At 40.7% G+C, this 12,693-nt stretch overlaps 1 long non-coding RNA gene across 2 annotated transcripts in view; it reads right to left on the reverse strand.

Moving 5' to 3' along the window:
* LOC307110765 overlaps positions 1–12,693 on the reverse strand; it is a 45,204-nt gene that overhangs the window by 6,786 nt on the left and 25,725 nt on the right. The window contains exons 4-5 of one of the 2 annotated variants that reach the window (XR_013814486.1): positions 793–970; positions 562–670 (exon numbers count right to left, since the gene is read on the reverse strand). This is a non-coding gene — a long non-coding RNA (uncharacterized lncRNA). Of the gene's footprint in view, positions 1–561; positions 671–792; positions 4,324–12,693 lie in introns of those variants that run through there. The other variant, XR_013814487.1, reaches the window with a different exon arrangement.

Consider the following 12,693-nt stretch of genomic DNA (forward strand, 5'->3'; position numbering starts at 1 on the left):
ATATTCTGTAGTAAGGCTTAGAAAATCATTCTTTTTAGATTCCTTCAAGTTACTTTATTTGTTGGCATTTCCGAGATGACCTGGCTTTCAGAGAGGATAACTGTAGCTTGGAAAACAATCCAGGTGGCCATGGCCGTGCAGGGAGGCGAGGTCAACGAGCCACCATGTCACACTTGTCAGGGGAGTTTGGCAGGAGGTTCAGCCTGTTTCCCCAAAAGTAATGACATGCGTGTCAGCTGGAAGCCCAGCTCTGGACCTCAGCTGCTCAAACGTCCATAAACAGAGACCTCTGCTTTGTCATGTATTTCAGCAGAATTGACACGTTAAGAATGTTTTAGATATATTTCAAAAAGGGCAATAAAACTGGCATACTCCTAATTTTTTTACAGATGTCATTACATAGTGTTAGATGTTTCATCTTTACAACAGCAAGATGCTAGAGAGAGTATTTGCATATGAAAGATACTCAGCAAACACACGACCAAATACAAAAAACTGATTTGATAACCGTCAGTACCAGTTAGTGGAAAATAAACCCTAAAATCTTATTCTGGTGATCACCTTTAAAAGCCCATAGTCAACATCATATTTAAGACTGAGTTCTTGAACTTTCCCGTAGAGGTCAAGAATGAGGCAAGGACGTCCTGCTTACACTGCTTCTAACATTGAACTGGAAGACAATACCAATGCAATAAAGTCAGATGATGAAAACAGACTCAATAGGAATAAATGATAACATCACAATTTGCAAATAACATGATTGTGCATGTAAAATATTGAAAAAATTACAACCTGTTGGCGATGTGATTGTGATGACTGAACAGGAACACCTGCCACGGCTCCTGCCACCCTCTTACAAACCCAAGGACCGGCGTCAGGAAAGCGTGGAGAGGCCTCCTTTGTGCGTTGCCACGGACACTCCCTGCCGACGTGGAACACAGGAGTGAGGAAGCTCATGTTCCAAGGCGACCTAAAGGGCGGCATGGAGAGGACCGTGAGCAGCATGCTGACTGTCTCCATTGCTGCTGCTGGACTGCATCCCAGGAGATGGGGTGCTGGCGACGGTAACACCCAGAAGCCTGGGACGCGCCATTGCGAGGCCTTCCTCCAGGGCTCCCACATAGTTCTGATTTTACTTATCCTGGGGTAGATTTAAAATGTATTCATTAAAAATAAACTTTCTTAGCTTTTAGATAACATAGACATCTGTTACTTTATGTACCTTTGCTTTCCTTTTAATTCTAATCCCCATCTCCCAGTGTTATGTCTCTTTTTACTTTTCGATTAGTTTACATTCAGTATTGTTTTGGGTTAGTTTCAGGTGTGCTGCAAAGTGTTCCCTCAATTTCAGGTACTCACCAGGCCCCATATGTACTTACCACAGTCTTAGTGACTGTACTCCCTACGCTATCATCTACTACCAATAGATTCTGTGCACACCCTTTGGGGTTGTGCTGATAAACTGAAAGGCAAGTGGTGTTTTAGGGTGCTTATACTGGCTACATATTTTCTCTGCATTAAGCGTGTTTTTATATCACTCCTTTTGAATTTGTTCAACTAATTTGTTGAAAAAATTTTAACGAATTGGAATTGCTTGGGCTAAGGATATTCCAAATTTATATTTTGATTCAAAACCGGCTTTCCTCCCAATTGTTGATACTCATCAATGTTTTATGAGACTTCAAACTGTACAACCCTGTTCAACACTGAAGAACAAAAGGTGTCAGTGTCTTTATTCCGTTCCGTGTCATATTGCAGAGAAATTATTCCTCGTCACTGCTCAGCGCAATCATCAATATGCTTAACGCTTAATCGTCATTTGTATTATTTCAGTTTATTTTTTTCCAGGTTCCTTGCATTATAGTGTCTCTGTTACTGGTTTCTAAGAGCTTGTTTATGACTAAAGATGTTAACCATTTCTCATGCTTTGCAAATGAAATACCATGTTTATTGTTATTATTTTACAATGGTGCTTTACTTTATGGTATACCGAAGTTGTGTATTAAATATAATCATGTTCTGGGAGTTGGCCTCGGGGACGGAGACAGCGGCCACCCTGAAGCTTTCGTCTTTCCGCGGCTCCACTCAGTGCAGAGGAACGGGGATTCCAAGATGGCAGCGGATTAAGTGGAAGCTACACTGACACTCTCCCAGGACCAAACTGGAATTACAACTAAAATACAGAAAAACTTCCTGAAAAATCAATTGAAGACTAGTTGGAGAGAACCCTGATAACCAAGGACATAAGTGGAGACCACATAAAGACAGCATTGACAGGGGCTGGGTTCCCTCCCGGAGCTGCGGGCTCACCGGGCGCCTCGCCATCTTGCAAGGAAAGGAGGATTTTATTGGAAACCTGACTTTCCGCGACAACTGCAAACACTGAACAGCTGCGAGCACCAGAACACCGGTCCCCTATCGGCGCAAACATTCGGATTCAAAGGAACCCTTCACTGAACCACGGAAAGGTCAGATTTCACCTGAAATAAGGTGTGGTTTCTAATCCCCGCGGTGGGAGGGAAGCGCTCGAGCCGTGGGACCGGCGGGAACCGGGAGGTCTGTGCCTAGAAAAACCGGCGGCAGTTGGAGCTGCCGTGATCCGTGAATGTGGAAGGGGTCCTCTGAGTTGCTAACTGAAGTGACCTCTTAAAATCAACTCATTTTAATCTGACGAGGAGGATCAGACTAAGAATTTTCAAAGGAGTGCGGGCTCCTTAGTCTGGCGCACAGACCCACTGTCCGCACACTTGGGCTCTTTCCGACTCTGCTTACTAAGCCCAACGCATAGGAAAACCCAGGTGGAAAAACCCTGAAAGACTGCAGGGGAAGTTGTTTTTTCGGAACCTGGGAACAGAGCTGGGTGTGACCATCGGAGAGGCAGCTGTGAGGCACACACCTCCACAAACCGGTAGTGAGTGCCATAGAGGGGAAAAAAAAAAAAAAAAAAGCTAGAGAGGCCCAGAAGTCAATTCAGAAACACTGCCACCCAGGGGCTGAAACGCTAATTGTCTCTGGTGTAATCAAAAATAAATACGAGAAATTAAGACACGGCCGGCTTAAAAAGCAGGATTGGCTTACAACACGGAGGAGCAGAGGAACGAAGCTGAATTGAAATACCGCCCAGACTGGGAAACAGGCATACCAAACAGAATAAAAGAGGAAGTGAATGACAGCCGCTACTGCACATTTTAGTCTTCCTATTTTTTAATTTTTAATTCTTTTTTCAATTCTTTTTTCAATTTTTTTATTCTAATTTTTTTATTTTCATTTTTTGCATCTTTTACTTAAGAAAAAAATTTTTTTTCTTTTTCCTCGATTTTCACCTTTTTAATTATTACATTTTTATTTTCAATCAGCATTATTATTGCTATTATTTTACTTTTTTTTTTTTAAATGTCATTAGATTTTCTCTTTCTTTTATTTTGGGATTAGTGTCCTACATTCTATTTGCATCTTTCCCTTACCCTATCTCAACGCTAACATTTTGCCATCACTCTCCTCCTAACCTTTCCCCTTAAAAAAATTATTTTTCTCTCTGGCCTTTTGTTGTTGTTTGCTTGAATGTTGATTAGATTGAATTTTTATGCTTTTTTTATGAGATTGTTTTGATTATACTTTTTGTTTGTTTGGTTGGTTCTATTGTTTGCTTTGTTTTTGTTTTTTTTTTATTACTTTTGTTTTCTCTTGCCTCACTTGATATTAGTTGCTGTTGCAGTTTGTATTAATCTCCAGGCTCGTGTTGCTGGAATTTGCTGGGATTAGTGGTTGTTCTAGTGGAGTCTACTCCCCATATATATAGTTTGTTCCCCTTTTCTCTCTTAGTATTGTTCTTGCCTCTCTTACTCATTTTTCTTTTCTTTTTTCTTACTGCTCTTCTCCCAAGTTCAGATTCACACTCTTTTTTTTTTGTTGTTGTTCTTTCTTTTTACTCTCCCTCTTCCACTCCTATTCCCTAATTTGTCTTTCTCTGGTGGTTACCTTTATTGGAGGTTATTAATATCGTGAATACAATTCTGTTTAGTGCCTTGTGTGTTGTGCCTGGTTGTGTTGTATTTTGTACCTTTAAATCAACGCCGGAGAGAGAGAACTATATAACCAGACATCCGGAGAAGAGAGACCATGGGGAAACAAAGAATTAGCCCCCCCCCCCAAGGAAAGAGAAGCAGGCATCACCAGAAAAGGAAGTAAACGAACTAGAGGCAAACAACCTATCAGAGAAAGAATTCAGAGAAATGGTCATAAGGTGGCTGAAAAGGATGGAAGACAAATTCGACAATATGAGTAAGAACCAAGAGGAAATGAAGAAGAACCAAGAAGAAATGAAAAATGACATCGCTGCTGTAAAGAACTCAATAGAAAGCATCAAGAGTAGACTAGAAGAAGCAGAGGACCGCATAAGTGAGCTAGAAGACAAGATGGAAAAAAATACCCAATTACAACAGCTTCTAGAAACAAAAATTAGAAAGCATGAGGAGAGCCTAAGGGAACTTCGGGACAACACAAAACAAAACAACATAAGGATAATAGGGGTACCAGAAGGAAAGGAAACGGAGCAAGGAATAGAAAACCTGTTAGAAGAAATAATAACAGAAAACTTCCTTGATATAGGGAAGAAAAAACCCACACAAATCCAAGAAGCTCACAGAGTTCCAAGCAAAATGAACCCCAAAAGACCGACGCCAAGGCACATTATAATTAAGTTGGCAAACACCAACGACAAAGTAAGAATCTTAAAAGCGGCCAGAGAGAGACAGACAGTTACATACAAAGGAACCCCCATCAGACTAGCAACTGATTTCTCAACAGAAACTCATCAAGCCAGAAGGGAATGGAATGAAATATACAAAGTCATGCAAAGGAAGGGTCTCAATCCAAGAATACTGTACCCAGCAAGGCTATCAATCAAAATTGAAGGTGAAATCAGGAGCTTCACAGACAAAAAAGGGCTAAGGGAGTTTATCACCACCAAACCAGCAATGAAAGAAATGCTAAAGGGTCTGCTATAAAAAAAAAAAGAAAGAAATAGGAAGCAAAGAAGGAACAGAGGGGTATAGAATAAAAATGGTGACAAATAAGTGCCTATCAATAATAACTTTAAATGTAAATGGATTGAATGCCCCAATCAAAAGACACAGGGTAACAGATTGGATAAGAAAACAAAACCCATATATCTGCTGTCTACAGGAAACCCACCTCAAAAAAAAGGACGCATACAGACTGAGAGTAAAGGGATGGAAAAAGGTTTTCCAGGCGAATGGAAATGAAAAAAAAAAAAGCTGGGGTAGCAATACTTATATCTGACAAATTAGATCTCAAAGTGAAGGACATAACAAGAGATAATGAAGGCCACTTCATAATACTAAAAGGAGAAATCCAACAAGAAGAAATAACTCTGGTAAACATATATGCACCCAACACAGGAGCACCAAGATACATTAAAAAACTCCTGGAAGATATCAAAGGAGAGATTGACAGCAATACAATTATAGTAGGAGACTTCAATACCCCACTATCACCATTGGACAAATCCTCTAAACAAAAAATCAGCAAAGAAACATCAATCCTAAATGACTCACTAGACCAGATGGAATTAATCGACATCTTCAGAAGATTTCACCCCAAAGCCACAGAATATACATTCTTCTCAAGTGCACATGGGACATTTTCAAAGATAGACCATATGTTAGGACATAGGCAAAGTCTCTCCAAATTCAAGAAGATAGAAATCATATCAAGCTTCTTCTCAGATCACAGTGGCATAAAACTGGAAATCAACTACAATAAAAACAACCCAAAGAAATCAAACACATGGAGACTAAACAGCATGCTATTAAACCATGACTGGGTTACCAAAGACATCAAGGAAGAAATAAAAAACATCATGGCAACAAATGACAATGAAAACACAACAATCCAAAATCTATGGGACACAGCGAAAGCAGTCCTGAGAGGGAAGTTCATAGCTCTACAAGCCTACTGCAAAAAACAAGAAACAATGGTAATAAATTACCTAACCAAACAACTCAAAGAGTTAGAGAGAGAGCAACAAGAAAAGCCCAGTGTAAGCAGAAGGAAAGAAATAATAAAGATCAGAGCGGAGATAAACGACATAGAGACCAAAGAAACAATACAAAAGATCAACAAAACCAAGAGCTGGTTCTTTGAAAAGATAAACAAGATTGATGGACCTCTAGCCAGGCTCACCAAGAAGCAAAGAGAGAGGACCCAAATAAACAAAATCAGAAATGAAAGAGGTGAAATAACAACAGACCCTGACGAAATACAAAGGATTGTTACAAAATATTACGAACAACTCTATTCCAACAAACTGGACAACCTGGAGGAAATGGACATATTCCTAGACAAATACAACCTTCCAAAACTCAATCAGGAAGAATCTAAACAGCTCAACAGGCCAGTAACTATGGAAGAAATGGAAGCAGTCATCAAAAAGCTTCCGGCAAACAAAAGCCCGGGGCCAGACGGCTTCACAGGAGAGTTTTACCAAACATTCAAGGAAGAACTAAAACCTATCCTCCTCAGACTATTCCAAAAAATTCAAGAGGAAGGAACACTTCCAGGCTCCTTCTATGAAGCTAGCATCACCCTAATACCAAAACCAGATAAAGACAACACAATGAAAGAGAATTACAGACCAATATCCCTCATGAACATAGATGCCAAAATTCTCAACAAAATCCTAGCAAATCGGCTCCAGCAATACATCAGAAAGATCATACATCATGACCAAGTAGGATTTATCCCAGGAATGCAAGGATGGTACAATACCCGCAAATCTATAAATGTGATACATCACATAAACAAATTGAGAGATAAAAACCACATAGTCATATCAATAGATGCAGAAAAAGCATTTGAAAAAATCCAACACCCTTTCTTGATAAAAACTCTCAACAAGGTGGGAATAGAAGGATCATACCTCAACATAATAAAAGCTATATATGATAAACCCACAGCAAACATCATACTCAATGGGCAAAAACTAAAACCATATCCCCGAAGAACAGGAACAAGACAGGGATGCCCACTCTCACCACTCCTGTTTGACATAGTACTGGAAGTATTAGCTACCGCAATTAGGCAAGAAGAAGAAATAAGAGGCATCCAAATTGGAAAAGAAGAAGTGAAGCTGTCCTTATTTGCAGATGACATGATATTGTACGTAAAAAACCCAAAAGAATCCATCAAAAAACTAATAGACTTAATAAATGAATTCGGCAATGTAGCGGGATACAAAATTAACGCCAAGAAATCTATGGCATTTCTATACACCAATAGTGAACTTAAAGAAAAAGAGACTAAAAAAGAAATCCCATTTACCATCGCACCAAAAAAATTAAGATACCTAGGAATAAACTTAACTAAGGAGGTAAAAGACCTATTCCCGGAAAACTACAGGACACTGAAAAAAGAGATAGAGAAAGACGTAAACAGATGGAAGAACATACCATGTTCATGGATTGGTAGAATCAACATCATTAAAATGTCCATACTACCCAAAGCAATCTACAGATTCAATGCACTCCCCATCAAAATACCAACAGCATATTTCACAGACCTAGAAAGAACTCTCCAAAAATTCATCTGGAATAAAAAAAGACCCCGAATAGCCGCAGCAATCCTGAGAAAGAAGAATAAAGTAGGAGGGATCTCCATACCAGATTTCAAGCTGTATTACAAAGCCACTGTTCTCAAAACTGCCTGGTACTGGCACAAGAACAGACATATAGGTCAATGGAACAGAATAGAGAATCCAGATATCGACCCAAACCACTATGCTCAATTAATATTTGACAAAGGAGGCATGAACATACAATGGAATCAAGACAGTCTCTTCAATAAATGGTGTTGGGAAAATTGGACACACACATGCAAAAAAATGAAACTAGATCACCAACTTACACCATACACAAAAATAAACTCAAAATGGATACAGGACTTAAACATAAGACGGGAAACCATAAAAATACTAGAGGAATCCACAGGCAACAAAATCTCAGACATATGCCAAAAGAACTTTTTCACTGACACTGCCCCTAGGGCAATGGAAGCTAAAGAGAATATTAACAAATGGGACTACATCAAAATAAAAAGCTTTTTTACAGCAAAAGAAACCATCAACAAAACAACAAGAAAGCCCACTGCATGGGAGAACATATTTGCAAATGCTAGCACTGATAAAGGTTTAATCTCCAACATCTACAGGCAGCTTATGCAACTTAATAAAAGGAAGATAAATGATCCAATAAAAAAATGGGCAACGGATCTAAACAGAATATTTTCAAAAGAAGACAGAAGGAAGGCCAAGAGACACATGAAAACATGCTCAAAGTCACTTATTATCCGAGAGATGCAAATCAAAACAACAATGAGGTACCATCTCACACCTGTCAGAATGGCTATCATCAACAAATCAACAAAGGACAAGTGTTGGCGAGGATGCGGAGAAAAAGGAACCCTCGTGCACTGCTGGTGGGAATGCAGACTGGTGCAGCCACTGTGGAGAACAGTATGGAGTTTCCTCAAAAAACTGAAAATGGAACTCCCATTTGACCCAGTAATCCCACTCCTGGGAATATATCCTAAGAAACTAGAAACACCAATCAGAAAGGATATATGCACCCCCATGTTCATAGCAGCACAATTTACAATAGCTAAGATTTGGAAACAGCCTAGGTGCCCGTCAGCAGATGACTGGATCAGAAAACTGTGGTACATCTACACAATGGAATACTATGCTGCCATAAAAAAGAAGGAATTCTCATCATTTGCAGCAACCTGGATGGAATTGGAGAATATTATACTAAGTGAAATAAGCCAGTCAATGAAAGAAAAATACCACATGATCTCACTCATTTATGGATAATAAAGAACATTATAAACTGATGAACAAAAAGATAGTTACAGAGACATTAAAGCAACAAATAGCCTTTCAAATTACAGGGGGAAAGTTAGGGAGAGGGGGGGTAGATAAGAAATCAAACGAAGGACTTGTATGCATGCATATAAGCATAACCAATGGACGCAAAACTCTGGGGGGTGAGGGCATGTGTGGGTGTGGGGTGGGGGGGTAATGGTAATATATGTACACATATAATACCTCAATAAAAAAAATAAAATTAAATTAAAAAATATATATATAATCATGTTCTGTTAAAAAAGAAAAAATTACAGATTATTAGAATTATTAAGTGTCTTCAGTAAAGTCACTGAACACATGGCCTATATTCAAAAATTTATTCTATTTACATATAATAGTATCACACAATAGAAAGCAATTTTAAGGCAATATAACTTATAATAGCAACAAAAAAATCAAACAAGTAAATCTAACAATTAATGTGTACAACATCTATATTTAAAATTACAAAACTTTTTTTGAGAGAATTAGATAAAACTTTCAAATAATGAGGAATACCATGTTCATGAGTAGGAAGGTTTAGTATTATGAAGGTGTTGATTTTCTCCAAATTAATTTATGGAGTCAATAAATCTTAATCGATGTCCCAGGAGTGTTTGAGTGTGTATGTGTGTGTCTCTCTCTATGTATGTGTACATGTGTGTGAACTGACATGCTGATTTTAAAACTTAATAGGAAACACAAAACAAAATTCATTGAAATTTTGAATATCCTTAGCCCAAGCAATTTCAACTCATTGAAGGGATTTAGAAGTATACATTGGCAGTTATAGGATAGTCATGGGGATATAAAGTACAGAATAGTGAATATAGTCATTACTATTGTAATAAATATGTATGGTGCCAGTTGGGTATGAACTAGACTTATCAAGGGGATCACTTCCTAAGTTATATAAATGTGTAACCACCATGGTACACAGCTGAAACTAATACAATATTTAATGTCAACTGTAATTGAAAAAACGCCACAAAGAAAAGTTAAGATACTCTTGAACAATAACAAAGCTGGTAAACTTTCAGTACTAGATAGGAAGACTTATTATATAAAGCTATAGAAATCATAATAGTCTATTTTATGACTACTAGACATCTGGTGCAAGAAATTAGTGCATGGGATGGGGGGGTCCCTCAGCCCGGCCTGCACCCTCTTGCAATCTGGGACCCCTCAGGGGATGTCTGACTGCTGGTCCGACTGTGGGATCAGGCCTAAACCGGCAGTTGGACATCCCTCTCACAATCTGGGACCGCTGGCTCCTAACCACTCGCCTGCCTGCCTGCCTGATCGCCCCTAACCACTATGCCTGCCTGCCTGACTTCCCTTAGCTGCTCGCCTGCCTGCCTGATCGCCCCTAACTGCCTCTGCCTCAGTCCCCACCTTGGTGGCTTCATCTGGAAGGATGTCTGGAATGACGTCCGGAAGGTCATTCGGCTATCTGGTCTAATTAGCATATTACGCTTTTATTATTATAGATTGATTTTTAGAGAGAGAAGGAGAGAAACATCTATTGGCTGCCTCCTGCACGCCCCCTACTGGAGAGCGAGCTCACATCCAGGCAGCCAGGGATTGAACTGGAGACCGCTCAGTGCCTGGGGTGATGCTCACACACTGAGTAGCACTGGCCAGGGCATGGTAGTGAGGTCTTTATGGAAAAGTAAACAAATGGAACATTGAAGAGAACAGAGAGTCCAGACCCACATACATGGTCACTTGATTTATGACATAAAAAATTACTCTTTGGATGGAATGAACAACATTTTCAATAACCAGGGCTGCCTCGATTGAATGTCTTTATGGGAAAAAAGTGCATCTTGATTCCCTTCTTCACACCAAATCAGTTCTAAATACATTGCACAAACAACTTCTAAGTAGATTATAGATCTAAGTGTGAACAGAATTAAAAAAAACTTTTAGAGGAAAACAGAAAATTATCATTATAACCTTATGGTTGGTTAAGATTTCTACAATGGCACACAAATAGTATTGCTCATCTATATATATAAAAGCCTAAGTGACTGTTATGACTGGACAACCGGACTACCGGACTACCAGCCAGAACTATGATGCACAGTGATCACCAGGGAGCAGAAGCTCAATGCAGGAGCTGCCTCCTGGTGATCAGTGTTCCCCCCCAGCCAACCTCCCACTGTCCCTCCCGCTGGCCGGCCAGACCGAGGGACCTCACCAGTGCACAAATTCGTGTACTGGGCCTCTAGTAAAGGTAAATGATAAATTTTAATATGTGACAATCAAGATCTATTCATCAATAGTCACTACCTATAATAATAAAAGCGTAATATGCTAATTAGACTGGATGACCTTCTAGATGACCTTCCGGATAAAGCCAGGACTGTGAGGGAAGCCCGGGAACTGGGTGCCAGAGGGAAGCTGGTTCTGGCAGCCAGGGGAAGGAAGGTCTACTCTTGCATGAATTTCGTGCATTGGGCCTCTAGTTAAGAGAATAAAAAGGCAAGACAAGTAGTGAAAAATATATTCTGGATTATTTATATATATATAAAAGGCTAATATGCAAAGTGTCCCCTCGGGAGTTTGACCGGGAGACTGGGAGTGGGTGTTCGATCGCTTGCTATGATGTGCACTGACCACCAGGGGGTGGCATGGAACAAAAGAAGGCCCTGGCCAGCAGTTGGAAGGCTCCAATCAGCCCTGATCACCTGCCACGCCTAGGGAACATACCTGTGCATGAGTTTCATGCACTGGGCCTAATGTACATATATATTAATAAAAGAGTAATATGCTAATTAGACTGAGAGACCTTCCAGAGACCTTTCGGACAAAGCCATGATGGCAGGGCTGAGGCAGAGGCGGTTAAAGGCAATCAGGCTAGCAGGGGAGAGCATTTAGGGGGATCAGGCCAGAAGGGGAGGGAAGTTGGGGGTGATCAGGCCAGCAGGGGAGGGCAGTTGGGGGCGATCGGGCCCGCAGGGGAGGGCAGTCAGGGGTGATCAGGCAGGCAGGCAGAGGCAGTTAGGGGTGATCAGGCAGGCAGGCAGAGAGGTTAGGGGCAATCAGGCAGGCAGGCAGAGGCAGTTAGGGGCAATCAGGCAGGCAGGCAGATGAGCGGTTAGGAGCCAGTGGTCCCAGATTGCGAGAGGGATGTCCGACCGCTGGTTTAGGCCCCAGGAATCAGGCCTAAACTGGCAGTTGGACATCTCCCAAGGGGTCCCCGATTGGAGAGGGTGCAGGCTGGGCTGAGAGAACCCACACCCCGTGCACAAATTTCATGCACCGGGCCACTAGTATATATATAAAACACTGGTGGAGGTTTCCTAAGTGCTTCATCTGACCTTAGGATCCTGAAACAATCTGACTTCCCTGTCTCCTTGAATAGTCCCATTTTTGTTTTTCATCTTCCCAGTAGCACTGCCTTGGTCATTTAACTGTTTGTGTGCCAGCCCTCACTCCTGTGGGCAGCAATCTGCTTCCCAGCAAGATCTGTGTATATCTCCATCCCCTACCCTCCTAACTACCCAGCCCTGCTCATGTCCTCTGCTCCAGTGAGTGATCTAGGTCATTAAGAAATAGTACCCGAAGTCTATTTAATCTAGTGTAAGTGAGGTGGCACAATGTAGAGCATCTAACTCACCCCTTATTCGCATCATCAGGGGAGCTTTGAAATATATACCAATGTCACAGGCCCCACACTCACCATTTAAATTCAAATCTCTAGTGGGGGGACTGGAGCATCTGCATTTTTGAAAAGTGCCCCAGCTGATTCCAACATGCAGCCAGGG

The sequence above is a fragment of the Cnephaeus nilssonii genome (genome assembly GCF_951640355.1).
Source record: "Cnephaeus nilssonii genome assembly, chromosome: 14".
Taxonomy (NCBI): domain Eukaryota; kingdom Metazoa; phylum Chordata; class Mammalia; order Chiroptera; family Vespertilionidae; genus Cnephaeus; species Cnephaeus nilssonii.